Source organism: Lepus europaeus, chromosome 16, assembly GCF_033115175.1.
Source record: "Lepus europaeus isolate LE1 chromosome 16, mLepTim1.pri, whole genome shotgun sequence".
Taxonomy (NCBI): Eukaryota; Metazoa; Chordata; class Mammalia; order Lagomorpha; family Leporidae; genus Lepus; species Lepus europaeus.
The window spans coordinates 76,876,528-76,903,787 of NC_084842.1; positions in this window are offsets into that span (position 1 = coordinate 76,876,528).

Sequence of the window (27,260 nt, forward strand, 5' to 3'; positions counted from 1 at the left end):
CCTTTCTCCTTCTCTGTTTCAGAAATAAATTAAACAAATTTACCTTTTTAAAGGCCTGACCTCTAAATACATTCACATTCTGAGACATGACAATTTAGGGCTGGAAAACATGAATTAGACTATATCAGAGGGGAATGTCTATAACCGATAAATAACATTTACATAAAACTTATAGTAAACTTTATATGCATGGTGATAAACTAGTTGTATTTCTACATAAATTAGTAATGATGCAAGGATTACCTCTCTTTTCACTCCTATTTTTAACATTGCACTGGAAAACCTAGCTAGTGAAATTAGAGAAGAAAAGGAAATAAAATGAAATCAAAGAAATAAAAATAATTATCTTTATGAACAGGTGACATTATTGAAAATGTGAAAAAAAAGCTACCAAAAAATAAACCAAAAGTATTCTTGGAGCTAAAAAGTTTAGCAAGATCATGGACATGAAATTAATATATAAAAGTCAGAGACTTTTTTCAGATATCAGCAATACATTATTAGAACTTGAAACTAAATGTATTTTAAATAAATAAATATAATTATATATATATATATCTGCACCCACCAAAATGATATATCTAAGTATTAGCCTTTCATAAATGTATAGAAATAATGGCAGACAACACATTAAGGACAGATCCCACATGGGATGTAAGTACACAGTGACTCCTGTTGCTGACTTAACAATTTGACACTCCTGTTCATGGCGTCAGTAATCTCCCTAGGCTCTAGTCATGAGTTGCCAGGGCTATGGAAGCCTTTAGAGTTCGCTGACTATGATCTTATTCCGATAGGGTCATAGTCAAAGTGGAAGTTCTCTCCTCCCTTCAGAGAAAGGTACCTCCTTCTTTGATGGCCCCATTCTTTCTACTGGGATCTCACTCACAGAGATCTTTCATTTAGGTCTTCTTCTTTTTTTTCTTTTCCATGGTGTCTTGGCTTTCCATGCCTACAATACTCTCATGGGCTCTTCAGCCAGATCCAGAGTGTTGTTTAGGACATCTGCCATTCTATGAATCTGCTGTGTATCCTGCTTCCCATGTTGGATCCTTCTAATAAAAAACACTGATAAAAATATTTATAAAATGTAGTCTATTTTCTATTTTTCCTTCTTTCTTTTTTTCTTTCTTTCTTTTCCTTCCTTCCTTCCTTCCTTCCTTCCTTCCTTCCTTCCTTCCTCTCTCTTTCTTTCTCTCTTTCTTTTCTTTTTCTTTTTTGAAGATTCATTTGTTTACTTGAAAAGCAGAGTAGAGAGAGAGAGGGAGAGAGAGAGAGAGAGAGAGAGAGAGAGAGATCTTCCATCTGCTTGTTCACTCTCCAAAAGGCTGCAATGACAGGAACTGGGCCAATCTGAAGCCAGGAGCCAGAAGCTTCCTCCAAGTGCCCCACATGGGTGCAGGGCCCAAGTACACGAGCCATACTCTGCTGCCCTCCCAGGCACATTAGCAGGAAACTGGATTAGAGCACCTAGGACTCAAACAGGCACCCATGTGGGAAACTGGCATTGTAGGCTGTGGCTTAACCTGCTATGCTACAGTGTCAGGCCCAATAAAAATTTTGAAGACCTAAATAAATGGAAAAGATTCTGTATTTATAAGTTAAAAGACAAAATTGGTGACCTGTCAGTTCTTCCAAGAATAGTGTATAGATGCATACAATCACAAGCAAATCCTACTATACTATTTGTATATGTGAACAAACTGTTTCTAGTGTTTATATAACAAGCATTTCTGAATAAAATACAGAATGAGCCAACACAACTTGACTGTATTTAATTATCTCACTAAGTGTCAGAGTAGAAAAGTTACTGATCTAAGTTACTTTGGAAATGAATGGAATCTGTAAAACTAAAGGCACCAAAGGGTTTTTATAATATATTTACCCAGATTATTAAGTTCGCTTCTGATGATAGTATCAGTTCACTCTAATACTATTTCATATGTATATTGGAATAAAAAAATTAAGCAATTGGAAAGCAGATGGTGGAAGTTAGGCTTCTCATTGTTGAAGTACAAATTTACAGGTGAGCAAGGAGAGTAAGTCTTAAATGATCCCATGATCTTATGGTAATTGATTAGAATTGGAAACATTAACTTGTGTTTAGGTTAGTATACACACAAATGTTTATATCTAGAAATAATTATATGCACATTACACTTATAAGCATACTGCCGAATGTTAGTGGAAATGAAGTTAAAAGATATGATTATTTTGGTGCAATCTCTTTTTAAATCAGTGCATCTTTTTCCATGATATACATTTTCCATGGACTTTTGGAAGATCCCTCATCCCAGCGTGCAGCTGTGTATGAGTGAGTATATGTGAGTGTGTTTGTGTCTGGTGTAGCTCCTTTCTCTGCATGCTCAGAGGACCTAGAAGCATTGATACTCCAATAGAAGTGATAACTTCTAGTATATATCAATATTGGATATTGGTTTCTGATCCTTTCTCCAGTAAGGAGTCAGAGATTTTTGGAGAAATAGATGATTTTAGTACACAGGTACGAAATATAAAAAATGTGCCTGACATATTTTGTAGTACCAGAAAGTAAGTAAATGTTTAAAAATGATGGCCAATGACAGAAATATGTCAATGGGACACAGCTGCCAACTGAATAGATACCATTGGTTAGAGTTGGAATGATTTGATTCATTTAATAAATAAATACATGAGTACTAGATTTTATCCCAGTATGTTAAGTAAATATCCATGAGTCCATCAGTTATAAATAAATGACTAAGCAAAGAAATAAATAAGAGAATTAGTTAATGTGAATTCCAAATAACATATGTACATACTCTACCTTGAAGAAGGTAAAGCATAGTTCTCCATCCTTTACATGTGGATTATATGTTGTGACTCATTTCTAAGGAGTATAGTATTGAAGTGGGACAAAATAAAAAAAACATTACTAAGGGGGTTGACATTTGGTGAAATAGTTAAGTTGGTGCTTGGGATCCCTGTGTCCATATGGGAGTGCCTGGTTTGATTAGCAGCCCTTCTCCCTCTGATTCAGCGTCTTACTGAAACACACATTGGAGACAGTGACTGATGACTCAAATTCTTTAGTCCCTGGTCCCGCATTGTGGGGGCTAGTATTGAGTTCTGGGCTTCTGGTTTCTGCGTGGTCTAGCACTGGCTGTTGTAGGCATCTAGAGAGTGAACAGTGGATAGAAGATCTCTCTGTCTGTCTTTGGGTATTCCTCTCTTCCCACTTTCAAATAAATAAATAAAATTTTACTAAGTGGTATTACTTGTAAACAGTATCTCAAGCCAGATGACCAAGGGTAACATCAGTAGTGCTGTTTTATTGATGGAATGTATCCCTGATATAATTTGATCAGAGACTGGTCTTCCATCTATAAACACATTGCCTCAGTCTCATCATGAGAAAGACATCACCCAAATCTCAGCTAGAGGGCATTCTACAAAATACCTGATTAAAAATCCTCAAAACCACCAAGGTCTTCAAACACAAGGAATTCTAAAAAAGTGTCATCACCATTACAAACCTAAAAAGTTGATGACACTAAATGCAATGTGGCATACTTGATGAAATTTCAGAACAAAACAAAAGGACAGGATCAGTGTCATAGCACAGAGGGTTAGATTGCTAGTTATAACACTGACATCCTATATTGGAGTGTGGGTTCCATTCTCCGCCACTCTGTTTCCAATCCAGCTCCCTGTCTCTGCATTATGCATTTTAAATAAATAAATAAATCTTTAAAAAATTTAAAATAGGACATCAAACTAAGGAAATGTCAAATAGAGAGTCTCATTTATAACAATATATCAACCTTGATTCATTAACTATGGTCAATATATGATGCTAATGAAAGATTTCAATAATTGAGGAAAATGAGTATGTGCTATACGGGAATTCTCTATACTATCTTCATAATAGTATATAAATTTATAAGTGTTCTTAAATACTAAGCCTATTTTTAAAATCAGACCTAGATGTTACAGACAACCACCTGTGTCAAGCTCCACCCCCATCCTAATGGAATTGGCTGCTCCTACTTCCCTGCCCACCCCCTGGCAGTTTTCAAAGAACCTGCTCCTGAACATGTGGCTCTCTCTCTCTCTTTCTCACCATCTCCTGATCTCTCTATCTCTCTCTTGATCTCTCTTACGCTCTCCTTCTGCCTCTTTTCCTTCTTTGTCCCTTCCCTCCAATAAACTCTTTCCCTTAAAAAAAAGTTTTTTTGAAGCACAGACATATTTGATGTATCCTTGGTGATTGAAAATGGAGTGAGTCCAGTGGCAATAAGGGGGTCCTTTAGGGACTAATAGTATCTCCTGTCCAACAGACAGTGGTCCTATTCAACCTTTGTCCTGTAATCACAAAGGAACTGAATTTTCTCAACAACAAGTGTGAACTTGGAAGTGGACTTCTCCCCAAATTCTCTAGTTAAGAAATCCCATCAGCCCTAGGCTCTGACTCAGAATTTTGAACTAATAATAATGAGCATTGTTTTAAGCAATTAGGTAGTAATTTATTATTATTATTATTATTATTATTATTATTATTATTTTGCAGCAATGGAAATGTAATGCAAGCCTCCAGTGAGTTCTCACAACTCTCTTCAATCTACCCATGCTGTGAAATCAAGAAGCAAACAAATCTGACTCAGCTCACTTCCTACTTTTTGGGACGAGCGTCTTGTGAGAAAGCAAATTCTGATTTGTTTTCTCTGGTGAGGTGGGCTACCCAGAACAGAATCTGCCCTTCTGTGGACTGTCTACATTTTTGGCAGTCAAACTAGAGTAAAAGAGAAACAAACTTCAAAGTGTCCCTGCAACAGAAGTCATAAGCAATGCTGTTTTCTATATATTTTTTTAGTAATAAACATAGCTCTTTGATCTGAATGATTGTGGTCCCAATATCTTAATTCCCAACTGTTTCATAACCATAGAAGGCAGAAAAACTTGTTATTTATGAACGCCTTCAAACCCTACCTTGAAGTGTTATTTTCTAGAAACCAAAGGAAAAAAAAAAAGAAAAAAAAATCTCCATATCTACCTTAGATCTACAAAGTCCGGCCAAGTTACAGAGGGCTGTGAAGTCCAAAGTGAAACAGAGACTTTTCCTTGAACAAGGGCAGGACACGTTGAGGATGAGGGTTCAAACCCATCAGTCTGACAGTTGTGTGAGTCCTGGGGACTGGGGTAGTGAGAACGAAGCATGTGGAAACAATTAGATCTATGCAAACATTATAAGAAGTGACTTATCTTTGAGCTTAAAAAAATAAAAAAAAAAAAAACTTTTCTTGGCTCAAACTGGGACTTGCCTAACAGGCGAGAAGAAAGAATGGTTCAAAACATCAAACTGACTCCTGAAAACCCTGAGACAGGCATAGGTGCTTATGAAAGTTGGATTTTTGCCAACTAGCTTATAAAAATTGTCATCTTGCTACTCCTAGCACTTGCAGCTGTATTTTCATTTCCATTGGTGAGGTAAATGATCTTCGAAGAATTTCTCATAATAACCATTTGGCAAAATACAACATCCAAGTGTCATTTAGAGACCACAAGGTACTCAATATGGTGGTCCTATAACCTTCTAAAAGGTACATTTATCTTGAATATCTGGCTGTTCTCATTGAAGTGTGAAAGTTGGTCTATTGTGTTAAACTATGTGACATTTTAATCACTAACCCAGGAAGGCCTGTTGTGAAATTGTGGACTCTGACACTTAAGAGCTTGGAAATAAAATGCTGCTCAAAGTTTACCTCCTTATAGAACTAAAATGCGTTAGGTGCCATTTGAGTCATGATATCCCTTTAGGGCCATGACCACTCAGATACACCACAGGATTGTAAACACAAATCTGAAGGTGATCAGTGGTCAGATTCCAAATTCAAAATAGCTGATGAGTAGGGATTGATAGGTCAGGGAAATCAAAATACTTCCCATTTTTAACCATACTGCACAGAATTATGCCTTGGGGTTTCTTGAATTGCTCCATACCTTACTACAGTATTGTGAAACACTGATCATACATTACTCTAAGGTAGGCTGATGTCTTACAATGGCCCTGAATACAATCTACCATGAGCAACATGCTTCCAAAATCTCATGACTGTAACAACAGCTGACTTTGTCTAACCGGTAACCACTAGACAACATAGAGCAATAGTTATATGAGTAAAACACAATATCAGATTTCCAGATTTCAAAAGCTATTTCTACCATGCAATAGCTTTATGGCCTTAATTCACATTACTTTGTTCGTGAAGACTTCAATTTCCTCATCTGTTATGTTGAGTAAGTAAAATGGTGAAAATAGAGCAATCTTTGATCTTAAGTTATTGCTAAGAACTAAGTAAATCATTGGTTATCTTCATATCAGTCAGGGGCCTGCAGTTGGACAGGCCCGATAGAGTATACACACATGCTTATATTTATAAAACAGAGATTATAAGGAATTCGCTGTTGTGATTATGGAGGTAGACAGGTCCAAAGATCTGCAGGGTGAGTCCTCAAACTACAGACACAGGATAGTCAAAGCTTAGTTCCTGTCAGAATCTGAAGGCCTCTAAGCAGGAGAAATGATGGTACAGTTGCCATTTGAAAACTGGAAGCCTCAGACTCCAAGAACACCCACAGGCTTTCGACCTAGAGTGGTTAGGATGCCTGTGTCCTGTGCTGGAGGACCTGTGTCTGATACCCTACGCTGACTTCTCACCCTAGCACGCTGCTAATGCAGACACTGGGAAGCAGTGGTGATGGCTCATGGAGCTGAGCTATTGCCACCCACATGGGAGGCCTGGATTGAGTTTCTGGCTTCTGGCTTCAGTCCTTGGCCTGAAGCCATTGCAAGCATTTGGAGAATGAACCAGTGGATAAGAGCTCTTTTTGTCATCTGTCCATGTAAAAATATTTTAAAAATTATAAATAAATTGTATTGTTTTTCTTTTTAAAAAATTGACATGAGGATTGTATATAGTTACTTGTTCTTTGCAATGTTTTTGGTGTATGTAATGTCCCATCAGGGTAAAAATATTTCTATCTTCAAACATTTAAACTTTTACAATGAAAAATATAAGATCTAGGAAGAGTTGACATTTCAGTTCAATTCTGAAGGAAAAAAAGGGTGCTCTGTCATGTAAGGGAGGGATTGCCCTTTTGTTCTCTTTGGACTTTCAATTGACTATATGGGGCCCAGCCAAAGGGAGGACAGTGTACTCCATCTACTGATTTAAGTGTTAACATCATCCAAACTTATCTTACAGAAACAACCAGAATAATGTTTGAACTAAATGTATTTGACCCTAGGGCTGAGCCAAGAGGACAGGCAATATTAATCATTACAATCTTGATAAAGCACACTTTATTCCTATATGGGGAGCATGCTTAATAGTATTGATTTTTATTTCATTAACCATTCTGGCATAATTTATTATAATTATTAATAGGTGATTAGAAACCATATTTTATAGTTCAGAAACACATGTTTATAGACTGTTTTAAACAGTTCTTCCATTACTATAATAAAATACACAAGACAAGGGACTTAATTAGAAGTAGAAGAGAAGTTGATTTGGGCTCACAATTTCAGAAGTTCACATTCCAAGATCCTGCAGGCCCACAACTTCAGCCTCTAGAGAGAGTATTCTGAAGATTATATTTATTTGAAAGGTAGAGTTACAGAGGCAGAGGCAGAGGGAGGGAGAGCAAAAGAAATCTCCCATCCGCTGGTTCACTTCCCAAATGGCCGCAACGGCCAGAGGTGGGCCGATCTGAAGCCAGGAGCTAGGAGCTTACTCTAGGTTTCCCAAGCTGGTGCAGGGGCCCAAGGACAAGGACCATCTTCTACTGATTTTCCAGGCCATAACAGTGAGCTGGATTGGAAATGGAGCAGCCAGGACTCCAATCAGTGCACCTATGGGATGCCGGCACTGCAGGCAGAGGTTTTACCCAGTATGCCACAATTCCAGCTCTGAGTATTCTTGGTGTTAGAGTCTTGATGTGGTCCAGGGTATCATATGGCAAGAGGGAGAAGTGTTGTCTGTGTCTCTGTGGTCTCCTATTAAGCCAACAGATTTTAATCAAGGGGGCTCCACTCCAATGACCCACTCTAATCCAATCATTCCCCAAAAGTCCCACCTTCAAACACCACAATTGGATTAAGTTTCCAACTGTTTGTTACATTAACATAAGACTTTGAAGACCACACCTTTAACACATGGACCTTTGGGGTACATTCAACACCCAAAGTGATATCCAAATAGTAGCCCAGTCGATAACTGTCTTTTCCAAGATCACACAGCTACTCTATAACAGAACTAGAATTCAGAACCCCTACTTTCTGCCTACAGAATGCTGTCCTTACAACTAAATTTTATTATCTGTCCTCTTTTTTTGTAAAATAATGAGCAAAATGAAAAGAAAATCCAGAGCCCATAAAATTCCTTCAGCATCTTATAGCTTCCAGTTCAATTCCTTGCCAGTGTACACATTTATATATAACCATGTGTGAAGCATTTATGCCATTTTTCTGAGAAGTTGAGTAGGTGGCATGTATTTCAACAGCTCATCTCCACTAAATGAGAGCTATATATATATTTAAAGATGATGTCAGCCCTTCTGAATATAATTTTAAACTGTGCTGGAAAAAATATAAACTGCAGCACTGTAATAATCAACATATAAATAGCTCACACATCTTTGCCATGCAAATTTGGATAATGATATTATGGAAGATAACTATCAAAAGGGGCCTTCTGTTACCACTCTTTCTACTAACCAATGAGCAGCTGGGATTGGTGACATTTTTAGTTAAAGCCAGTTTGGAAAGGATTTTTACCCCATGGAGAGAAGCTAAATACTCAAAATAAAACAATTCCAAACTGCCAATATTTGATTGGTTTGAAGTTAAAATGGTGGTATTAAATGCCTGGTTTTCTCACAGTTTTAGAGAAAAAAAAAATATACAGTATCCACTGCCCTTTGACAGCTGACAAACTAGGCCTTCAGGTATTTTTTATGGGTACTTTCTATACCTGGCAGGATTCGGGAGGCCCAGTTCCTCATCTCCAGGACTGATAATGAGGCTTTAATGATAATGGTTATCAGGCCTCTTGGGCAGATCGCCCCTCTGTTGGTTGCACCAAACACCACAGCACTGTAAAGAAGTAGACATGTTAGATATCTCACCAAGACCAATGCTCATTGAGGTTCCTTTTCAAGATATTCCCACATATCCCTGACTCAGTGGTAGAAAGACAGGTAGGGGAGAACTGGTTCTGTTGGAACGTTGCTATTTCAAGACAAGTGGGAAGATATTTATGCAGCAAGATCACAATGAGGTAGTCCTTGACCATCACTGGTCTGGAGACATATTTTTATAATGCATCGCTGCCTTCTTTGTGTATTTCTCCTTGAACTTTTACACTTTCAGATGCAGTACAGGCTTCATTCTGCTGCAGATTCCACACCTCTCTATTGGCTTCTATATTATAAGGCTTATAATTTGAATTTGCACTATTCTTCTATGGTTCTTTTGCTATTGAATGTAATAATGGGTGAGTATTAATCAAGGACTATGTATCCAGGTTTGGGAGTTTGACCTAGCAGTTAATCCACCAGTTTGGACACCCTCATCCTATATTGGAGTTGCCTGGGTTCCAGTCTCCTCTGTGTTCCCAATTCCAATTTCTTGCTAATGTTCAACCTAGGGAGCAGAAAAGGATGTCTCAAGTACTTGGGTCCCTGAACCCACATGGAAGACCTGGACTGAGTTCCAATGCCTGGATTTGATCTTGCTCAGGCTCAGCTTTGCGGTCTATTGGAGAGTAAACCAGTGGATGCTAATTCTTGCTCTGTCTTGTAGTCTCTTCAATAGTGTTGTTGCTGCTGTTAATGATGATAAGATCATGTATATAATAACTGATCTAGAGAAAGAATTTTCATTTGATCAGGGATGCACAAACAGGGATATGGAGGAAGAGAGAATTCCTCTGGGAACAGAAAATGCAGGGGGATTCCCTCTATGAAATGACTTACGAATCCAACCATAGTTATTTCATTTTCTTGATCAGTCCTTTGAAATATAGAACACCAAAATAACACGTCCTTCAATCAAACTTTTTTGATTTGGTCTCACTTTTGTGTCTCTGTCTCTTTTCTGTGGAAGATTTTTTCTGGATCGGCTCTGTGGTGTAGTGCGTGAAGCTGCCACCTGCAGCACTGGCATGCCATTTAGGTGATGGTTTGAATCTCGGCTGCCCCATTTCTGATCAAGCTCCCTGCTAATGTGCCTGGAAAAGCAGTAGAAGATGGCCCAAGTTCTTGAGCTCCTGCACCCATGTGGGATCCCCAGATAAATCTCCTGGCTTCAGCCTGGCCCAGCCCTGGCCATTGTAGCCATTTGGCCATCTGGGGACTGAACCAGTGGATGGATGATTCTTTCTTTCTTTCTTTCTTTCTTTCTTTCTTTCTTTCTTTCTTTCTTTCTTTCTTTCTTTCTCCTTCTTTCTTTCTTTCTTTCTTTCTTTCTTTCTTTCTTTCTTTCTTTCTCTCTCTCTCTCTCTCACCTTCCTTCCTTCCTTCCTTCCTTCCTTCCTTCCTTCCTTCCTTCCTTCCTTCCTATCTCTCTCTCTCCCCCACCTCTCTTTCTCTATAACTCTTTCAAATAGCTTTTTAAAAAAAATTCCTTCAATATCATTATTTTCAAAACTGATCACATTAATTCTTATTGTCACCATAAGACCATCTATTTGAAATGCAACTGTGCATTCTTCCTATCCTTAAATGGCTCTATTTCTCTACCACTCAAACTTAGGCGTGCCTGTGTGATTTGATTTGGCCAATAGGACATTAGAGAACTTTTATAAGCAGAGAAGGTGATTGTCCACTTGCCTTACCTCTCTTGCTGTGCTTGATAACTTGAAACTCAAACATGAATAAGCCAAAGCTAGCCTTGCAGAACAGACCCAAATAGATCTTAGCATCCCTGACCAAAATCCTGCTATTAACTATATATACTAATGAAGCCACTGGAGACCATTTCACACCACATAAGAATTCACCTGCAAGTAAGGGTAGCTGAATTAACCCAGAACAGAAAAATTTCTTATTAGGTTTTCCAAATTCTGTGATGAAACAGATGCATATTTTAAAAAATGAATTTTGGGGGTGGTTTGTTGTGCTTCAAAAGTTAGCTGACATGTTTATCAGCCTCAATTTTCTCAACTGCAAAATAAAGTTGATAGTAACCACACTGCAGTATTTCTGTAGGGATTATAAATAATGTGTGTAAGTGACTAGCTCACAGAAAGTTCCCCTTAAATGAGAGCTATATTCGTTGTTAGTTATCAATCTGTAGCACCTCCTAGGCCTCTTAATAATACCACAGATTGAGTTCTGATTTTACGTTCCTGTTCTTGAGAATTGATCTTGACTGCTAGCAGGTCCTAAGTCTGATGCCTGGTTTTCTTGTTGCTCAAATGGCAGTGTAGTTTCACTTTGAGGAATTCATCTCCAACAATGAAGCTTAGGAAAAAAGTCTCAAACCACAGCCCTGAACTTGGAGGTGTAACATTAACAAAAAATGCTAGAATTAAGCAACGGTGATATCTTTTAGAAGATAAAACTTAATTTTGAGTTTTGAGGCCTGGTAAATTAATTTAAAATTAGAGAAATGCAAAAAAAAAAAAAAGAAAGAAAGAAAGAAATACTTGAAGAGTACTTATTTTTAAATTTCCATTTTTCAAGACTGTTTTAAAGATTTATTTATTTATTTGAAAGGCAAAGTAATGGAGGGGGAGGAGGGAGAGAGAGAGAGAGAGAATCTTCTATCCACTAGTTCACTTACCAAATGGCTGCAACACCCAGAGCCTGGCTAAGCTGAAGCTGGGAGCCTGGAGATCTTCCAGGTCTCCCACATGAGTGCAAGGGAACAAGAAGTTGAACCATCTTCTGTTGTTTTCCCAGGCACAATAAGAGGGAGCTGGATTGAGTGTGGAGCACCTAGGACATGAACTGAACCTGAGCCCATATGGGATACCAGCATTGCAGGTGGCAATTCAGTATGTTGCACCACAACACTGGAACAAGATGTGGTTGTTGTTTGTTGTTTATTTTTGAAAGACAGAGAGAGAATAAAGTCATTTTCATTGTTAAAGGTTTTTTTAAATTATTTTATTTGAAAAGCAGAGAGAAGGAGAGAGAGAAAGAGAGAAAGAAAGAGAAAGAGGGAGAGGCAGGCAGAGCTCTTCCATCTGCTAGTTCACTCGTCAAATGCCCACAAGAGCTGGAGCTGTACAGAACCAAAGCCCAAAGGCAGGATCTCCGCCCATGTCTCTCACATGGGTGGCAGGAACCCACATACTTGCTATAACTTGGCTGTCCCTCAGGATTCACATTAGCAGAATGTTGGATCAGAAGCAGAGGAGGGACTTGAACCCCGGCACTCTGATGGAAAGGAAACATCCCAAATGTTAGCTTAATCCACTGTGCCACAATGTCCCCCATCCTTGACCCCCAGCAATTCTTGATAAAAACTCAGATAAAGATGCTAGGTCTGACTCTCACTAGCCAAAATTGGGTCATATATTCATCCATGAACCAGTCACTAAAAATAGCACCTGGCTCCTGGCTACGGATCGGTGCGGTGCACAGGCCACAGTGCACTGGTTGTAGCAGCCATTGAGGGGTGAACCAACTGAAAAGTAAGACCTTTCTCTCTGTCTCTCTCTCTCACTGTCCACTATGCCTGTCAAAAATAAATAAATAAATAAATAAATAAATAAATAAAAATAGAAATGTGTATGTGCATCCATTCTCCAGAGTTAGAGAGTGAGGGAGTAGGGGGCATTCTTTTTCCAGAAGAAGAAAGGAATGAACAGTCACTTTCTAAAAAAAGATACTGATTTGCCAGTGTAGAAATTTTCCTTTGGGCAGGTGGATTGGTGACTGAATGAAAGGCAAAAACTAAGAAGGAGTATAGTCTCTTCTGTTCAATGAAATGGCAATTATCAGTTAGATACTAACATATATGTGTTATTTTTCCTCTTTATAGCTAACCTCATGAAAGAGATTGAGGCAGCCATTTTGATGAGTTTGATTTTGTCTCTGGGAAGATTTATAGGACTATTGTATATTGTTAATCCTGTGCATTACATCTCAATAATGGGTTTCCCTCATTTCCTTGAAAAAGAAGTGACAATCCCTTGAGTGTTAACAACTCAGTGGTTACACCTACTCAATTATGTATTTGGCTCACTTGCAGAATGAGGTAATCAGATGAAGCCTGGTACACACTGGCTTGAAGCAGAACAAACACGAGTGAACTCCTCCAACAACATGCCTCAGGAGGAAAAAGAACCGTCTTACTTTCATTGCTGACTCAGAGAGACACAGATTTGGAGAGTGTCAAGTCAGCTTCCCCAACAGTACAGAGGTGGGAATGACAATCACATGAGAAAGACAGAATTCAGAAGATACAAACTAGGTATGACCATGGCCAGGACTCAAGAATAAAACAGAAAACAGAAGCAGACAATGAGCTAGAGAGTGCCCAATCACCAAGAGGAAGCACATGGGAGTCTAGGCAAGGTGTAGAGGATTAGATAGCACTGAGGACAGAAGGATGCACCAATGGGAAACCCCAAAATGAGTGCATTTAGCACCTAGGCCACCTCATATTTTGGGACTATATATATATTTTTTAATTTTGTATTACTGTCAGGTACAGTAATCTATGAATCAATCTATGATCAATCTATGAATGTCAGTTCAGGTGAGCTGCATTAGAGAGCTGAGCAATAGAGATGGAGAGATGAAATATTATGGGAATATTCTTCTTGAAACCTGCCATGGGTGTCGTCCTTCACAGCAGACATTCAGTACTCCTGGTTAATATCTACTGGTTGCATAAATGACAGCTTAGCCATCACAGTCTCCAAGGAAGCTTTCATGCCAACTCACTTCATTGTTGAGTTCCCAAGGTAGCCCATCGTATTCTTTACCAATTATATTGTGTATGTTTGTCCTTCTGTCTGTTTCTAGGACAAATAGGCCATGATCCAACTACCATTGTACTCCCAGAACTCAGAATAGTACATAGTGTTTCCATTTTTTGCTATTTTTTCCTAAATAAATCATTATGTTTTTAAGTTGAATTCACCTCAAACAGTGAGAAGTAAAGCCAGGGTATAGTACCATTGTTTTCCATCTTTTTCTTCATGCCAAATGTAACCTATATCCTTAGTACCTCAGGCATAGATTTAAATATATTTTAATACATGAATTTATATTATTTAAGAACAGACTTAAAATTAGAGTTCAAATATAAATGATACTGTAATTTTTGAACATATCCCTTTGTATTAGGCAGTTCTTCTGTACATAAAATAAATATACAAAAGTAAAATACATTCCCAGATATAATCTCACTCTTGTTTGGAAACAAAACTGTAGGATAGAGCCGGCGCCGTGGCTCACTAGGCTAATCCTCTGCCTGCGGCGCCAGCACACTGGGTTCTAGTCCCGGTCGGTGCGCCGGATTCTGTCCCAGTTGCCCCTCTTCCAGGCCTGCTCTCTGCTGTGGCCCGGGAGTGCAGTGGAGGATGGCCCAAGTGCTTGGGCCCTGCACCCCATGGGAGACCAGGAGAAGCACCTGGCTCCTGCCTTCGGATCAGCGCGGTGCGTCAGCTGCAGCGCGCCAACCGCGGCGCCCATTGGAGGGTGAACCAACGGCAAAGGAAGACCTTTCTTTCTGTCTCTCTCTCTCACTGTCCACTCTGCCTGTCCAAAAAAAACCCAAAACAACAACAACAACAAAAAAAACTGTAGGATACTAGTGTCCTATGACATTAAGAAAACCACCTCATATTATGTATAAAATGAGAGATTCTATTCATGCTCAGTATTTCTACAAAACGGTGTAATCATCATAATCCTTTTGTGGCCTAAACACTTAAAATGTGTGTGTGTGTGTATGTGTATGACAAAATATGTATATAATAAAGATTGCACATTCATAACAAATTAATATTGAGCTCAGCTTATATTTCCAAATCTGTCCTTAATCTTGAATCACATTAGAGTCTTCCTAGGGAATAATCAAGTTAACACTTCCTTCTTTATTGCTATGGTGCATATGCATATATTTTTGGGTATATGAGGACATTTGGTTGTAGATATGCAATAAAGACTTCTGTGTCTTCATTCTAGTGATTCTGAACTGATAAATCTGATCTTGAGCCCAGTAATCTGAATTGTTAGAAAGCATCCCAAAATGAGTTCAGATTTTCCACCACAGACCTAGCTTGAGTACCACTTTGTCTGCTCCCTTTATTCCCATCATCTTTGTATACTTCTCATAATCTCATCTTTATTGACGATCCTTCAGGTCTTTCAAACATTGCGAATACAATGACTGGGATTCAAATAAAACTCCAGAAATGTTAGCTATAAAGTAGAAACACATGAGTTAGAGAATGCATGAATGTATTCATAAGGAAGTGAATGAATCAATGTATGCGTGAATAAATGAATGTAAGTCTCTCCAAAGAGTATTTATGGCAGTTTTTTTTTATCACTCCGAATACTTAGGGACTGTCCAACCTAAGCTCTAGAGCAGCTCTGGCACAGGCCTGCTGAAGAAAAACCCCGCTGAGAGCTTTCAGTTAATAAGTCCAGGAGGGAAGAAGATACGATCAGGAAGCAGGTAAGAGAGGGGCCCACAGGAGATTGTTAACAAGGCTGACGTCCTGATGTGTAACAGGCAAATGTTGCCTTTTGGAACAAGCCCACAGGAGACAATAGGTTCTTACCTCAGCCAATTTAGTTCCTAGTTAAGAAAGTTACTGGCCATAAAAAATTATATTCTGGGTTAAACTGGTTCCATGAAAACAGTAAGGCCGGTTAGGCAAGCTCCTTGTCAAATGGAACCTGGAATCATGTCATGGAAACAAAACAAAGGCAATAATAATGAGTATAGAAGTAAGCTGGTCTTTAAACATTTGGCATGAAAACAAAGAGAAATTAGGATTTTACAGGTGTTACAATGCTGCACTAGTGACAATATTGGGATCTTTGTTGTGGAAATGACACTTCTGTGATGCTGTTTCTTGAGAGAGTGGGTGTTACTAGACAATGCAGTGAGCTCCACCTGACGCTGTCTTAGACTCATCTTTCCTGGCTGTTCATGGTAGTGTTGTGCTTGATACTTTTCAACCCAGGAGGATATTGCATGAGTCTGCTTTGTGTACTGCAATTCAATACCTAAAGCAGGTGAAATTTATAAAGAAAAGAAGTTTACTCAGCTCTGGGCTGTGAGAGCCCGTTCAAGGATCACATTTTTTTTTATATTAAATTATTATTTTTTAAAAAAGAATTATTGATTTATTTGAAAGGCAGTTACAGAAAGAGAGGGAGAGACAGAGCAGAGAATTTTCCATTTGCTGGTTTAACACCCAGATGGCCACGCAATGTCTGGGGCTGGACTAGGCTGAAGCCAGGATCCAGGAAATCCATCCAGGTCTCCCATGTGGGTGACAGAGGCCCAAGTACTTTGAGCATCTCTGCCACTTTTGCAGGCACCTTAGCAGGGAGCTGGATTGGAAGTAGAGCATCCAGGACTCAAACTCAGCTGGTGGCTTAACCCTCAGCACCACAACACCATCACAATGAGCACATATTAAAACATGAAGTCACAGAAAGATTCAGAGGTGAGGTGCTAAGGCTTTTGTAGTAAGTTGCTCTCATAACTCTCTGCAGGAGATCAGTTCAGGACAGATCCCTCAGTGATGTAAAGAACCCCAGTTGGCCCCACCGCTTTTTTTTTAAGGTTTACTTTTATCTACTAAAAAGGCAGGTCAACAGACAGTGGGAGAGAGCTAGAGAAAGAGAGAGAACTTCGATATGCTGGTTCATACTCCAACTGCCTACAATAGCCAGAGCTGGCCAGTCCAATCTAGGATCCCAGAATTCCATCCAGGTCTCCCATGAGGGAGGCATGGCCCCGAGCACTTGAACCCTCATCTGCTACCATCCAGAAAGCATTTGTAGGAAGCTGGAAAGGAAATCTGGGCAGGGGGCCAGTGTCAGGACTTGAACCAGGCAGTCCAATATGGAGTGCAGGTATCCCAAGCGCAATGACTTAATCTTTGGCACTACAATACCTAACCAACAGCCCCACCTCTTAAAGGCTCCAAACCACTTTACCACTACCACACTGAGGGCCAAGATTTCAGCACATGAAACTTTAGGAGGCACTCCAAAAATATATGCAAATCACGATAGATCTGTGACTTCTTTAAGCCTGGTATTAGTCATCGTCAGCTAGCTTTTCCTCATGGCAGACAGCTCTTGGTTTTAGTAAGCATTTTCATATTATCTACTAGTGTTAAATCCATCTGGGTTTTTTGCAGCCAGTCTCTTAATCTTCCCCATTTGATGTGATTCCTCTCAATTCCTGCTGCCCTTGGAACAATCTCTACATGTACCTTCTCCTTCCCTGGTGACAAATCAAAGAAGTCTTTTAATGCAACGAAGGAGCCTTCCAGTGTTACTGTCTTTCAGTCTGGAAATTTCAGGTATATCTATGACTTGCTCCTCTCTCACTTACCAAGCTTTTCTTCTTAAAGTTGCTTCTTTTGTTTTATTGCTGTCATTTCCATCCTAATGCTGGCATGTGTTAACTCATTCTTCAACAATGATCAGGAGCTTTCTAATGAGTTTGCCTGACCTTTGCCTGCACTTGTGAGCCCCCTTCATCAATTCCAGAATATTTTTTGAAATATTTATTTATTTATTTGAAAGTCAGAGTTAAAAGAGAGGAAAGGCAGAGAAAGAGAGAGAGAGAGAGAGAGATTGGCCGGAGCTGTGCCAATATGAAGCCAGGAGCCAGGAGCTTCTTCCAGGTCTCCTACACGAGTGCAGGGGCCCAAGTCCTTGGGCCATCTTCTACTGCTCTCCCAGGCCATAGCAGAGAGCTGGATCAGAAGTGGAGCAACCAGGTCTCGAACCAGCACCCATGTGGGATGCCAGCGCTTCAGGCCAGGGTGCTAACCTGCTACACCACAGTGCTGGCCCCCAGAATATTTTTGAAAAATGTTCGTTTAATCTTCCCAACACTTGAGGGAACAGCATCGTGTTTCAAGAGGTTAGGCTGTTGCTGGACACTTGCATCCCATATCTGAGTGCTGATTCAAGGGCCTGTTTTTCTGCTTCTGATGCAGTTCCCTGCTTATGGGCCTGAGAAAGTCCCTTATCAAGTCATCCTCAATTTTGTTCTCACAACCATGATATGGATGATGATGGGCAATAATGTTCGTTAATGTGAGTATGTTATGTAAACCTATGAGAGAAACATGTTTTCTCAGATGGCAAATGACTCACAATGTGATTTCTATGCTTCAAAAAAGCACCTGTGATATATATTTTTACATTTTATTTGATTTTTTAAAATAACAGGAGTCAAATAAATTTCAGATTTTCAATGGGTTAATTACTCTCTTTTCTTTGTTTTATGAGACGCAAAAAGAGATTCAGAAATACTGGAATCAATGGTTCCAGTCAAAATGACACTCTAATCACTTCTTGACTTTTTGGTTAAGATAAAGAGTAAAATGCTACTCTACCAAGTTACTCTATTTAGGGGCAATGGATGCAAAACAAATACATGAGTAGGATGCAAGGTTTTTCTCAGTTCTACAACAGTGTAAATTGTGTTTGCACATATATATAATGTTCTAGTTGCCAGATTTATGACAGACATCATATCACCAAATAGTGATAAAAATTGAAAGGATATATAGATAAATGGATAGGTAAATAGATCACAATTAACACAAAAATGATAAATAATAATAACTGGTTGGATGGATAAATAGACTACACTGAATGATGAATGAGAGATTTTAGAAATTTGACTCCAAGTTCTGCTAATATTTCTTTCCTATGTGGCATTTTATAACTCTTCTACTCTTAGAATGTAGTACTACAACAATTTTGGCCTAGTAAAGAGATAAACTGAATTCTTACACTTCTCTGAGTCCTTCGAAGAATAAGAAATTATTCTTCTTGAATTCTTAGTATGTATTTTATGATCATAGATTTGATTCTGTCCACAGAAGCCTTGGCATGTAGTCATACTTTCTCTCATCCATAATGTATTCTTTCGCTCAAGTTGAAAGAATATTGAGAGCAGAAACATTTTCTTACCCCTTGTAGCCCACATATGGCCTAGCACTGGATCTTGCCAGAGGCAGTGAGCAGAGGATTTAATGTGTAACTCAAGGACTGCTTCCATTCAGTTCAGCACTATGGACTGAATATGCTAGCATAATGTGCAGGCAGCACACATGGAAAGGGTACAGTTTGAAATCTTGAGATGTTTCTTAAGTTCATTTAAGAATACACTTTAGGCCGGCGCCGCGGCTCAGTAGGCTAATCCTCCGCCTTGCGGTGCCGGCACACCGGGTTCTAGTCCCGGTCTGGGCACCGATCCTGTCCCGGTTGCCCCTCTTCCAGGTCAGCTCTCTGCTGTGGCCAGGGAGTGCAGTGGAGGATGGCCCAAGTGCTTGGGCCCTGCACCTGCATGGGAGACCAGGAGAAGCACCTGGCTCCTGCCATCGGATCAGCGCAGTGCGCTGGCCGCAGTGTGCCTACCGCGGCGGCCATTGGAGGGTGAACCAACGGCAAAAAGGAAGACTTTTCTCTCTGTCTCTCTCTCACTGTCCACTCTGCCTGTCAAAAATAAAAAAAAAAAGAAAAAAAAAGGAAAAAAAAAAGAATACACTTTAACAGATTCCTTAATTTTGTCTGGGTATTTCCATGAATCATTGTGCATTCTCTAAGAAATGCTTTTAATGGGGCTCGGGCTTCTTCAAGACTGAAGTGTACAAGATAATAATGTTCCACTCAGTGTAAAGTTGACTGAAGTGTACAAGATAATAATGTTCCACTCAGTGTAAAGTTGCTTAAATTTAGCAATGAATCAGAGAAGGACTCAGAAACTTCAAACAAAGAGGAAATTAACATATTTCAAAGTCATCTGATCATTTCTCCCTAAAATCTTGAAACATAACTCCAACTTTTAAGTATACAATATAATGAGCCCATTATTGTGGTAGATTTCTTTTTACTGTGTTACTGATGCAAAACAGATTGAATTCTTAGAGGTATGCAAATAAATGTAATAGACGTTGATGTTCACTCATTAATAACTAACATCTATTTCTAAATAATGCAGAAGTAGCATTCACAGGATGCTTGTGTTATCACATCATATATCATAAAAGTATATTTGAGTCTATAATTTGTTCTGTATGTTTCTAAGATGATTGAATTAGCTCTTCTAGTTACACAGTTAGGATAATTTACAGTCACAGCAGATTCTCTTTAACTTTTCAAAGTATACTTCTACCCATTATTTAATGGTACTACAAGGGTATTTGTGTGTAGTAACAATTTATATTTGACTAGTAGGATGGCATTGCTGAATCTGAACTGGACCATGCAGCTCTTCTTTCTACCCTATTCTCAACCAATTTGACTAAGCCTAGTCCTTTACTGACCGATTTGCTTGAATAGTTGAGTTAGGTCATTAAGTTTCTTCTGTCCATTATTTTAAGATCTTAACTTGCAGTACTAGAGGCAAACATTAATTAACTCTGGATAATTCATGAAGAATCCAGAGCAGATACTTATTTCACAGCTACAGGTAAATACAACAACTGATCAGAAGTTCCTGTAAGTAGGAAGAACTATAGCTAGAAAGCTCTGAGAAAGGGACAAGCAATGACAGACTTTGACGGTTAATTTTCAAGCATTTGTCTCTCATCTACTTTTCCATTCTGGCAGAGACTTTTTTGTTCACAGGTGGATACTGCCAGGTACTTTCTTGGCCATCCTTACAGCTATTGAGTGTAATACATATATATCCCAATAATTATATATAATATATATATATATCCCAATAATTACTAATATACCCTAAGAGGAAGTATGGGGAATGTAGAGGAATAACATTTTTCTGTTTAAAAAAAGACATAAGAAAATAAACTGTTCTTCTTGCCCTTGTATGGTATTAGCCAGAACTGCAACAGTAGTGTTGTAACTGCAAGGAGACAAAACAAAGGGATATAGTCTACAGACTGAAGAAAGCAGAGGGGAAGCAAAACAAAGGCATTGGTCTCTGGTGATTTTGTTAATTTTGAGTAAACCCATATAAAACTGAAGTATCTTTAGATAAGAGGGTCCCTTATGTATTCTAGGCATAGTACTTGGGCACAAAAAGTCTTTGAAGTCATAGACATCTCAATTCACAAGTAATATTATTTCCTAATCTTTAAATTCTCAATTGAATCAAACTTCATAAAGTCCAGCTGAACCTAACATGACTTTTCTGTGATTTTTTTTTCTCCTGTATTCTCAGAAAATTAGTTTTCTTCTTATTCTTCACATGTTTTTCTACTCCTTTCAAGCATGATGTTGATACAAGCTCAGGAGTGATGCTGATGCAGGCTGCAGTGATGTGCTTCTAAATAACACACTTCTTAAGAGTTTTCATTAAAACCATAAGGCTTCAGTTGTCAAGCAGCTGTATCTAGTAGCCAGGTTAGCCATGTGGATTGTTTCTAGTTGTGCACCACATACTTTTTCAAAAGAGGTTGGAAAGTAGAGATGTGATGCATTGTTTAACTCTTCAGTATTACAAAAGAAATGCTATCATAGACATTTTAAGAACAACTGTGATGCACATGGTGGCATCTTTTAACCTACCATAAAATTGTAATGTAATTCCCAATGAAAAGGGGTTCAGAGGGTCAAAGCATGAGATCAGAATGGAACCTGAATATATTCAATAACTATTTGAACTTTGTTGCAGAGAAGTCATTTAATACTTATCCATTTAGATCTATTTAAATGGGAGCTTCTTTCCCTAAAGCCTCTCTATTATGCAGCTACAGTCCCCAGATTGCCAACTCTATTGTCCAAAGAGCAGAGAGGACTTGGAAAAACCTGCCAGAGAAACAAGTTCTCACAAGCCTGTGGAGAGATTAAGTGGTGCTGCGTGTGGTTTACTTCCAAAGATGCCTTTGCTTCTCCCGCTTCACTGCTGCTATGATGTCGAGCATCCAGGAAATGCATTGAGTTTTGAGGCAGGGAGTTTTCAAAGTGACAGGCTTAAAAAATACAATTCACCTTTTGCCCTTCCACTCCCAGCTGCAGAAAACTAAGCCTCCTTAGAACTCAGCATTGCAAGTCTGCATATTCAGTAATATCTTTCATAAATCAGCTGAGCACTCTTGGGCCACAGGCTTCCAACTGTAGCTTCCAGACCAGATTCCTCTTCTATTCAGATGATTAAATTTATAATTTAAACAACACCAACAACAGCAAAAACAAAAACTTTTGCATCTCTTAATTTGGCAGGGTCTTCTAAAAATTCATAGAACATGTGGATTATTAAAAATACTATGCATGTGTTTCAAAACTTTTTTGAAACAAAGTAAGCTCATCTTTTAATTCCATCTTTATGAACTTTTTGAAGTACCTTCATATACCCTAATATTAATTCCCTTAGAAATTCAGAGAAATAATTCATAACAAACTAAATTTTCTTTGGAATTTCTTCTTACCTAAACTACTGCTGCCAAGTCAGAGAGGAAATCAAATAGCATAAAATGTATCAACAGGGAAGTCTGTTTTCAATAGTTATCAGGTTCACAGTTAGAAAGGACTGGACAGCTCAGTATTAGAGAAAAGACAGGAGCTATGAATTCTCACCAAACCTCTGATAGGCAGTTTTATGGCACTGATCAATTAAATTATCTGTCTCCTCAAATGTCAATGGAATTTAAATTAAAATGTTATATTTGATAATCTTTAATAACTCTTGAATTCTGCTGTTCTATATCTTGATAAAATTTAATACAATTGTTTTAAGGAAAAGGGCAGTAAATTTGGACCCAGAAAACCCACTTTTGGAACCTAGCTCCAATTTTCCAATTGTATATATTTGGACACAAAACTTAGTTCTTCAGAACCTCAACTTTTCATATAAAAAAGAGCTAATACCAACATTATGATTTAGGAAGATGCAGGGTCATCCCTAAAGAATGAGAGACATTAAGTCACAAATTTGTAATTAACTCATAGAAAATTTCTATCTCAAACACTGGAGTAGTTACTAAGAAAAAATGTGAAATATAGTATATTAAAGAAAATCATACAGGGGCCAACACTCTGGCATAGTAGGCTAAGCCTCTGCTTACAGTACTGACATCCCATATAGGCACAGGTTCTTGTCCCTGTTACTCCTCTTCTAATCCAGCTCTCTGCTAATGGCCTGAGAAAGCAGTGGAGGATGGTCCAAGCACTTGGGCCCTGTACCTTTATGGGAGATCCAAAAGAAGCTCGCGGCTCCTGGCTTCTGACTGGCCCAGCCCTGGCCATTGTGGCCTTTTGGGAAATGAACCAGCAGATAGAAGACCTTTTTCTCTGTCTCTCCTTATTTTTGTCTATAACTTTGCTTCTCAGATAAACAAATCTTTACAAAACAAAAACAATATAAATTATAATTAATAATAAAATATTAGCCACAAATAAGTTGTTTCTTCAACGTTTTCCCAAGTTTATGCATTAGGCTCCAATATCTAGGTTTCAGTCACTAGTTCTCAGTCTGAATAAAAAGACGACTGTGCAATGATATCACAAAGTCTAACAGAGAATTGTGACACCTTTAGCAGCACCCTAAAATACAAAATACATATGCAAATCTAAATAAAATATTTTAGTGGTTTAATGCTAAGCAAATGGAATTTCAGGCAATCCTCTGGCCCATTTTCTCTACCTGATGTCTTGCCTTAAACCTGCTTTACAGAGAAGTTTGTGGGCCACCATTGTAACTTTCCTGTCAGCCACTTTCCTGTTAGCTATCAGTCACCCAAAGACAGTTTTCACATTAGAAGTAACCAAGTAGGTAACTGCCCAGGTCATGTGACTTCATAGTCCTTAGAACACATAAATTCTCTCTCCAACCCAATTCCTACTCTTTACCATAAATAAAAGCAGCTCCCCCCTTTCTCTATGTTGTTGATGTTTTTATGCATAAGTCTTATCTGGCATCACAATTAGTTATTTATTTATGGGTAGAGGTCCCTGCCAGGTTTTAGAGACTGTGAATGAATGGAATTCCAGGTAATAGTCTGTTTTACTTTAACCAAAGCTTCCAGAAGTCCTACTTTAGTTTCTAGTAATCCTTTCTTTTTAGTGGAATTGGATCTCAGATGTTGTCCTGGAAGTCACTGTGAAGAGAGAATACTGAGGTCTGAGTAGTAGCTTGGTAGAAAGACCCAGCACAGATCTTCAGTGACATTCACCACTTCCCTATTCTCACACCCATTGTGTCGGTGTCACGGAGCTCTGAACTGTACCAATTAAGATCCACAGGATCCTCATTAAGAAAGAGGGGCAGTTCCCATGTAGGAAGCTCTCATTCTGCACTGTAGCTGTCCTAGTCACTTTGCAGGCATAACTATCTTACTCTTCAAAACAATCCTAAAAGATAACATCTCTAAAATTCCACTTGTCAAATCCGAAAGTTTGAGCGTGGAGGCCTTTGCCAGAGGTTACTCCTTACTGTAAGTGGCAGGATCAGTGCTGGAGAGTTGTGGACTCGGAATCATACCTTTCCCTTTAAAACAAAAAACAAAAAACCCTGAACACTGTGCCCAGAGCTCTGTGGTCAATGTTTGCATTGTGATGCTGATGCCAGGAAGTTTAACAGGAGTTTGTTCAGGAACACTTCTGCCCAGCTCTGGTCTGAAGTTCAGGCTCGGGGCAGACTGCAGCAGGCTGGATGTGGGACTTGTGTAGAGCGTGTGTGTGTCCCACATGTTTGGCAGAATAGACATTCACTGGTTTCTCAAACTTGGCTGGAAAGACAGAGTGCCCTGGCTTTGGATAACTCCAAATCTGCACGTATTGTTAATATTGATGTTCTTTTGTCGGGAAGGGAGTGACAGACATCTTTTGTCCAGATCTGGCAGACACATGAGAGCACAGCTGACTCTTCCCGAGTGCAGTGCAGCCGCCAACCACTCAGACATCCCTAAGCTCCCTAAGTAATACAAATGCCCTGCTCTCCTTTGTCTCCACAATTATTCTTAAAAATATAGAATAAACCGAAATGCAGTGTGATTTATGAAGCAGCTGAATTCCAAATAGTTCTGAATCCTCCCATCCCTCATGAAGAAGGGGACGGGGAATATAAACCAGCTAGAATAATAGGCAAGCGACTAATGCCAAACTTGGAGTCCCCAGGGGCTCTAACTACCAAGGCAGTTCAGAGCTGCAAAAGGCAGGAGTGAATCCAAAATAAAGTTGATCATGGAGCGTTGAGAGTCAAATGCCAGAGATAACAAGTGCACTCTGAGTTCAAAGAAGGCAAAGGAAGAAAGGAATATTAAATACAGTGGTGTTTAGCCCCATGAATTAAGATGCTGGCTGAAATGCCAGAGAACTGCATCACAAGGTATCAGGGTTGGATTCTAGGCTCTAGGTCTTGACTGTAACTTCCTGCTGATGCAGATCCTGGGAGACAGTGGTGATGGCCCAAGTAATTGGATATCTGCCGCCCATGTGGAAGGATGGGATTGCATTCCCAGCTCCTGGCTTAAGCCCCAGCTGAGGACTGCCTGTTTCAAGCATCTGGGGAGTGAACTAGCAGATGGAAGCCCTCTACTTATCTTTGTTTGTCTGTTTCTCTCTAAAAAAAATATACAATGCAAACGCCACGTAATATATGTTTACTATGTGCAATGTTCTGTCCTTGGAACTTTATAAAATGAATTGCTTCATTTGGTCTGTTAGTAGCCATGGTCATTGTCAATGGCAGAAAGCAAATGTTGTAACATATTGAGTTTCTCAGCTATAGAGGCAAAATAGAGCAAAAGACTACACATGTCACAGAATTCTGATGCCCTTAAAACAAGGTGTACACTCAGTTGTCTGTGGACAGGCTAATTAAAAATTAGCTAAGATGGGACTTACATGTGGCTAAGGACTGCAAGGAAACTCCAAGGGTAGACTGCCTCATACCATGGAAAGTACCAGTGAGTAGATTTCTTAAGCAAGCTAAAGTGTTGAAGCAGAAAACAAATAGATCATGCTAACCAAATGATATAATTAAACCAAATTAATCCAGTCCTAGAGAAAGAAAATTCAACCCACAAACACTAGGCATTCATGAACAGTGGTTTTGGAAGTTTTATTTTTGAAATGAGGATCTTCGTCTCCTGAAGTTCTATTTGCTATTATAGGCTCTATCCTTTAATTTTTCATACTCTATGTATGAGAAAATACAGCCTTAAGACTTGTAGTTCTTTATCAGAGATCAATTAAATTTTTTTTTATTTTTAAAATAATCTCCAAGTTCTAATTCATGTATCGTGTTTTGCTTGTATTTATATTTCTAGACTGTCAATTGTTTGGTTGTAGAATCCTTGTCTAATGCTTAGAAGCTATGAACATGTTATGTTATATGGCAAAAGGGAACTAAAATTGATAATTAAATGATTTTTTAAAGATTTATTTGTTTATTTGAAAGAGTTACAGAGAGGCAGAGAGAGAGAGAGAGAGAGAGAGAGGTCTTCCATTCACTGGTTTACCCCACAAATGGTTATAATGGGCAGAGCTGGGCTGATCTGAAGCCAGGATCTAGGAGATTCATCCAGGTCTCCCACGTGTGCAGAGGCACAAGCACTTGCGCCATCTTCCACTGTATTTCCAGGACATAGTAGAGAGCTGGATCAGAAGTGGAACATCTGGGACTGGAACCAGTGCCCACTATGGGATGCTGGCACTGCTGGCCCTTTACCCCCTGTACCACAGTGCTGGCCCCAATCAAAGGATATTAACACAAGGAGATTATCCTGGATTATCTGGGTGTGCTCAAGGTCATTAGTGGTTCTTAGATGTGGAAGAAGGGGCCAGAAGTGAAAAATCAAGTAGATATGATGGTGTCTACAAAATCAGCGTGAAGCAATGAAAAAGGGCACTCAGGATTGCTTGCTCTATCTTTGTTGAGGTGGGGAATATGAGCAGTTATGGGTTAGTAGGCAGTCTGGAAGTTGAGGGTGGAAAATATTTCCCCAAAAAACTTATCCTAGTGCCTACCCACTCCTTGGGAGCTTCAAATCTTATGAGAAGAGCAAGGGAGTGGTGACTCCACCCTTCTGAGCTCCCAGTTTATTATGAAAACAAATTAGGTATACCATTCTTATGATGGT